The following is an 8,339-nucleotide window of genomic DNA, read 5'->3' as shown; positions in this document are numbered from 1 at the left end:
TTCTTCATCTACTTCATTTCCAATGGTTGCAAGTTGATTTTCAATTTTGAGATTCTTAGGAAATAAGACGTAACCGTTTCTCCATTATTCATCTTGACGTGTAGTAGATCTTGTTTCAATGTTAGCAATCTGCTTGTGTTATTAATCTTGAAAGTAATCTTTATAGTGAAAAATAGTTTTAAGATTGGATATGGATGAAAGAATATGATGCTTCACAGAGTCTATAATAATTTTCATGGCTTTGTTATTGTGCCTCTTCCATGTTGTTTTATCTAGATCATTTTCTAGTATTCGTTTATTTGATTATATGCATTCTTCTAATTCCATTTCTCTTAGTACTATCATGACTCAAATTTTCCATGATGAAAAGTTTGATGCTCCCTCAAGTCTATCTTCTAATCTTACATGATTAACCATTTTGAATTTGAGGATAAAATTCTAATATTGATAAATTTGAGATTTTTAATTTTAATTTTGAATAATAGAAATCCCTATTAGGATGGCTCTAATACCATGTAAATGTAGGATCTCTAATAGAGATACGAATTATTATTATAGACTTATACTAATTCATATTTACTTACTAATATAACATTTGTTGGACTATTCTAATGGTACAAGTCTTCAAGAACTTGAGTGGTAATCTGTTTGTGACAATATTCAAACTTGAACAATAACAAAGGATAGATGAACTTTACTTGAGTAATATCTTTGTTTTGTTGGAGAGAGAGTGATCATTAAGATTGCATATGCCTTGTGATTGATATCAATCTTCACCAATCACTCATATGTTAAATATATGTCCCCGTAGAGACATGACCCCACGTGTCCCTACATGGACATAACTGATCATTGTTTGATGAATAAACAAACACAATTAGTTTTCTTTTTGATCAATTAGTGGCATTAACAAATGCATTCAAGAGCCCCGATACACAATAGTCTCTTCTTATGATAAGAGTCTGATTTGATAAGTAAAGTCATTTATGAATTATCATATATATATATATATATATAAAATCTTATGTCTTGTATAATTGATAAGAACTATATATATATATATATATATATATATATATATATATATATATATATATATATATATATAGTTCTTATCAATTATACAAGACATAAGATTTTTTATATATATATATGATAAATCATGTAATTAGTTCTTATATATATATATATATATATATATATATATATATATATATATATATATATATATATATATATATATATATATATATATATATATATATATATATAGTTCTTATAATTATACAAGACATAAGATAATGTTCATGTAAATCATGAATATAAATACTCAATATAATGAGTACATCACTTTGATTGATGCTATACTTCAACAACGATGAGCTAATAGGAGTTTTGATATTCAAGAAATTGACACTTTTTGTAAAATTAAAAATAAATTATTTTTTGCATGCATATCTAGTTAATAAAATTATTTGGAAACAGTATTACATACAATTCAAATTTATAATTGATTGCCACATTATTAGATTTGTTAATTTAAATGATGGTAAGGAAACATGTCAATTTTGAAACTAATTAGAACTCTTAAAGATTATTTTCTATAACAAGTCCCTTCATAGAAAATTCAGGTTGTTAACATACGCTAATCTCTAAAATAATCAAAATTGTTTAAGATTAAAGTGTGTAACGATTTATCATAAGAAAAATCAAAGTTTCACAATTTTTTACTCTTCATATATTTAAAAACTCCTAAAGATTAATGTCTTAACATGTCCATTCATAGAAAATTCACATTGTTAAAGATATGTCAATCTCTAAAACAATCAAAACTATTTACGATTAAAGTGTGTAACGAATTCATTCTAAGAAAACTCAAAGTTTTACAACTTTTTATTCTTCATAATTTTAAAATTATAAATTTCTTACTTTTAACATATTCATTAAAATAAAATAAAATTTTGAAAGATTAAAGTATGTAATGAATTCATTGTATTGCAATTTCTTAATAAGCTATTGAAATAGACAAGGAGTCAAAATTATTTGACAAAATGCCCAAGGGACATCATCTCATGATTGGGAGATCTATATCGATTAAATATCACAATAATGAATCAAAGTTGGAATATTAGCAAGAGTGCATGGGTATGTCAAATGCCTATTTAAAATGTACGGTGTTTTGAAATGTCCTTGTAGGTCTATGTACTCTTCTATCTATTCCACAATGCTACATAGTATAGATATGCACCATGTTTTTGACAAACACACAATATATAGGGCCTCCAAATAAAATGTTTTCCTAAAATGAACTTTGATCTTGTTAATATAATCAATGCATGCATATTTAAAATCTCTAATGTACACCAGAAAAATAACAATATACAATGAATGCAAAATGCTTTTAGTCTGTATGCAAAAGATCCACACAATATTCATACAATCAAATATGCAAATGGAGGCACTATGGTAGTCCATGCAAAATATGGAAGACAAAAAAAAATCTAATACATTTATAGCATGATATGGGAAAGAAATAATCTCACACATAAAATTACAAAGATACATGAGAAGTGTTCTACAAAACTGCTCTCTTATTTAAGTTATCCCTCTTTCAATTTCTAACTCAAATGAATGATTTGATTTAACTTAGTAATATATATGGCAATCCATTGTTACATGGAGAAAGATGTGGTAATTTTTGTTTTTACTTTTTTTTCTTTTTCTTTTTTCAACATGCTTATTTTTCATCTACTTTTCTTATTTGTGGCAAAGTTTTTTAAAGGAAACAAATCATAATGTGTGAGAAAATTAATATTTCATTTTTGAAAATTCTCAAAAATAAGTTTTTAAAGTAATCATTAGAACATCAATAAGAAAATCAAGAAACCATGAGGTCTTACAACATTTCTGAGAGTTCTAGGAGTAAAGCTCACACACAAAGCCTATCAGCTTAATAAGATTTTATTTTCTTCTAAATTTTTTTTTTTCCTTACATGAATTACACATTAAGATTAATATTGGCACACTAACAATATAGACTTTTAGATAGTTATGTTCCATGGCTAAATCTTTTTAATATTTCATATGTAAATACATGTATTAAATATAAGTATGAAATATTTAAGAAAGACACAACATCTATAATCATCATAAAAAATATATGTATGTATATGCATGCATGTAGACACATACACATGCACATGCATATCAACTTGTATCAAACTCTTAATTTAATTTATATTTTTAATATTTAAATATTTCATACTATTTACACTTCAATATCTTCTTTTCTTAAATATTTTGAATACTATTATAAATTACTTCTATAACAAGTGCCAAGATAGTGGCATGTCTTGCCTTAATAGTTTATAAGCTAATTATAATATATTTTTAGTTTCAAAAATAATTAGTTTATAAGCTAATTATAATATATTTTTAGTTTCAAAAATAATTATATTATAATTAAAATAAGTATTCTATAAGTTATTCTAATATTTAATTATTTAATATTAAATTTAGTAGAATAAAAGAGTAATGAAAAAATTCAAAATCATTTGTTTAAAATTTTACTCTTCAATATGAATAACATTATAAATAATAAAATTCTTAGTAACCAAATGAGAAGACTATAGAAGTAAATTTATAAATTTATTTATTTAATTGTACTTATGTGCTATAATAGATTGAATTATATAAAATGTCTATAATATTTATTTATTTATTTATTTTTAGACTGCAGGAATCGGTGCAACACGGCCCCCCTATAAACTGCAGTGCGCCTAGTAAAATTTTTAACGTGACCGATAGTGCTGGTGCGACACGCCCACCGGTACCACGAGGATGGAGGAGACTAGAACTCGTGACCAACCCCTTGCAACAGGGAAGATTTAGCCAACCAAGCTAGGGCCCCCGCCCTAAAATATCTATAATATAATTTGGTTTATGAAAATTAATTCACTAATTGATATAAGTGAATTCAAATATATTTATTTTACTTTTGTATATTAATAATATCATTATCAGACATATAATCAATCATTTAAACTATTATTACTACAATGATACAATTGTTTACAACTTGGAAATTACAATGGAATTTAAACATTGTTGATATAGGAAAAAGATGATGTGTCAAATTTTACACATGATAATTATGGATACCTATAATAAATTGCTTTGTTTATAGTATTTAATGATTTTAATTACAATTGTTTTAGGTTATTCCCTCACACTATCCTCTATAATATTTTTTTTCTTATTTGAGTCATTTGAATTTTAATGAATTTTAATGCTTTCACTTTTTGAATTAATTTTTTTCATTTAAAATTATATATATTATTATGTTTGTATGAAAATTTTGCAAATAATAGAAGGGTATCACTAAAATTAATGTTTACACAACTTAATACGGACAAAAATTTGTCGAAAATAATGCAATATGTGGAAGTCTGAAAAAATTGTGTCTATAACACAAATTGGTTTGAACCAATCAAAATAAAGTGGTGTGATTCGCTAAAGTTAATTAAACATTTGGGCAAAGTGAATGCAATAGTATTGTGTGATTCGCTAAAGTTAATTAAATGTTTGAGCAAAGTGAATGCAATAGTATTAGCTACGATAAGTAAAATAATTATTTATATTTTTAAAAATTTAATATTAAATAATTATTTCATTTAAATTAACTTTTTAATTAAATTTTTATTACATATATTCTCCTTCAATCTATTGAATTTATTTAATAATTTAATAACCTTTAAATAATTAAGACTTACAGCAAATACAAGCCACACTTGTTTTAAAAACTATAAACAAATCAATAATTATGTTTTAGTTCAATTGTAATTTTTGAGTCAAACTTATTTTTCTATATTTAATTTTATAAGAGATGGGTTTGTGTGAGCTTCTATTAGCACCATGCAAAATTAAACTCTAAAAAGTCATCATAAAACAAAACTTATCATCTACAACTTTAGATTATTTAAAAGTAGACAAACTACTTCTTTTGTAACTCAACTGTTAAAAAAATTGACTCAAATCCACTTCCTCCATATTTCATTTCTATAAGAAATAGATAACATGGGAACTTTTACTTATATAATACAAATCAATTTATTTAACTCAAACACTACACAATCACATTTTATATATATAGTAAATTATTAATAACCTACCTCAAAGGCTTCCATTAAGAAATGTTTAATTAGAGGAGGGGCTAAGTTAAAACCAGAAAATATGTGTAAAACAAAATAATTGGGTAGATGGAATATAATTTTGTAAGGAAGTTAAAATATTAAGAAATAAAGATATAAGATAAAATTTATATTTATCATATCTTTATATTGTGTTTATAAGAGTTAAATGAGAGAGTGATGAAATGTTATTTGTCAAAATAAAAATGATATCACGTTATATAAATTAGTATCTAGATTATATTTTATTAAAATAATAAATAAAAATATATTTTTTATAATAAGTAAGTGGTAGAGTGGTGGAAATAACATAACATGATATTGTACAGTATAAATCCATATCAATTTTAAAGATAATGTAAAATAGACAACCTAACCATCTTATTTGAAATACATATATATAAATTAAGAACGTCTATTTTCTATCCTCCTTTGCATTATATTTATAGTCTTACATTATGTCAATTAACAAAAAGCAATGAATTAATATGAATGCATTAAAAGTACTATAGTAAATATAATAATTATTTCCTAAATACACTTGTAGAATATGAATTCAATTAAGAAAATACAAAATTATTAACATAAAAAATAATTTTTTGATTGAAAAGAAATGTAAGGTCTAGTGATGCTATTAAAACCATTGACACGATAATAAACAAGAGATACAATGCGTCATAGTTCCTGCCTAATGCATAATGGTTGTAGAGGTGTAGATGAGTGAGAAAAAGGTTAAATAGTTCTAAATTAACTTTGTGAATGCATTAATTTTTACCTAGAAATGCACTTGTGATGTGATAGGATGGCTCATATTTTATTGTTAAATTCTTGTCTTAGAAATGCAGTTGTGATCTAATAGGATGACTCATATTTTGTTGTTAAGTTCTCATGTTATATTATTATATCTTTGGGCATTTAAGCCCAAGAATAAGAGGCCAAAGTCCCCAATATGGCACTAAGTACTTAATATCATTCTACGATCAATACATATGCTTTAGACAAATTTGCACCTTCTACATTGACAACTTAAAATATGTGCAATGAGGAAAGATATCCATACCAATATTTGAATTATAGAACTTGAGGAAGTGATGAAGCATTTGGAGTATCACGTTATATGTTTAAGCATGTTATGCATGCTACTAGAAAACCATAAGTAGTTGGAAAAGCTCCCCCAACTGTGTATTATTCTCATCTTGATTATCAAATGGAAGTCACACTATTTTTAATCATTAGATAGAGATAAATAGCAGTATAGAAAAATAACACATTAAACATATATGTAGAGGAAAAAATGATAGATAATATAGAGGAGGAAGATGAAGAGAGATAAATTAGTAAGATAGAGTGATACCAACATAGTTGTGCGTGTGTGTGTGAGAGAGAGAATTAAATATAATTATTTTTCTTAATAAAACAAATAGTCAAAATAAAATCATGGTTATAATAAAAAATTAAAATATATTATATTTTAATTAATGAAACTAAGAATTTAATTTTTATATTAAAACTCACATTTGTATAAGGAAAAGTGAAATGTATTGAAATATAAAAATATTTTATAAGTAAAACTAATTGTTTAATTTTACACAATTAGAGAAGGTTCACTATTTAATATTTTGTATTTTCAAAATTTTTATAAAATTAAGTAATTTTTAATTATGAAATAATATCTATATAATTTAATATGTACATTTGTAAATAATAAATAATGTAATACATATAAATTTGATGTTGATGAATAAATATGATGTAATAAATAATAAATAGAATATAACTATTTAATTTTAATACATAATTTATAAAAACTTAATAATAATTTATATATCTTTTAGAATTGAATTATTTATTTTTTGTGGTTTCTTTCTTTAGTATGTTTTTTTGATGTAAAATATAATTATTAATTTAATATTAAAATATATATTTAAGTTTTAAATATATTTAAACTAAATGATAAATTGTTTAAATAAAAAATATTACTGTTAATAAATGATATAATTTATAAATTGTAACACTTATCAATTATACATATTACAAACAATATTATAAAATATAATTAGAAAATAATATTGTTTAATTAATTTTTATAAAAGTAAAATAATAGTAAAAATTTAACTACTTTTATTAAAAAAAAATTTTAAAAAGAAAAAAAAGAAATTCAAATACAAAGATATAACATATTGAAATTATATTGTTATTGAGAATTAATATTGATTAGACATATTGGGTGAGGTGGAAGATAAAATGATTGAAAAAAAAATCTTATCAACTTGTCATAAATGTAGAAAAAATAAAGTTGTAATTAATAAATACATTAATGGTTAGAAAATATTTGTATTCTTGTTAAAGAAAATTAATTTTCTTCCCCACCAAAAATAGTATTTTTGGACCAATAGAATGAATGAAAAATATGATGTTTAAAATAATAAAAAATTAGAAAAATACATAAACATTTGAAATTTTATATAATCTTTTAAATTCTTGAATTTGATTAGTTAGTATTAATGTGATATCAGCACTTACAGAATGCATAAGCATTCCTGCCACTGCCATGGAAATAAATAGTAAGGAAAGTGTAGTTTCACATGATATAAATTTGGCAAGGCGAGCGTATGAGTTACATCAAGGGTCACGTCCATTTTGTGACAGTAAATCCCTATGATGATTGTAGGTGACTTAAACAAGCATCATATTTGGCCGCAATGATGGAGAATGCAAAAATATAATTCCTCGCATATCACACTTCTTATGGCTACGGACCCTTTCACCCATTTATGTTTGTTTCATTAGATTTTATCCATTCACGCTCATTGCCTCCATACTCCATACAAGAACAGGAATTTGTTTTTCAATTAAATGGACACTTTTCACCCTTTCTTATTAATCTAAAAGTTTGGTGTCTCTATATGTATTTGAAGAAATTTTTGAGTTTTAGTTTGGACTATTATAGATTTAGTTCTTGCATTCTTTATTTTAAGTTTAGTTTTAGATGATAACAATTAAGTGGTTTTGACTAATTTAATGTAAATAGACTACAACATGTAGATAAAATATTGAAATATAAAAAGTTAGATTTATTTTATAAAAGATAAAATCTTGAACTATTTTAATATTATAAAAATTATTAAATACAATTAAACAATTAAAAGT

This window comes from Cupressus sempervirens, chromosome 8, assembly GCF_028749045.1.
Source record: "Cupressus sempervirens isolate cs-2001-9-10 chromosome 8, ASM2874904v1, whole genome shotgun sequence".
In the NCBI taxonomy this organism is placed as follows: Eukaryota; Viridiplantae; Streptophyta; class Pinopsida; order Cupressales; family Cupressaceae; genus Cupressus; species Cupressus sempervirens.
Note: the sequence above shows the minus strand (reverse complement) of the source record.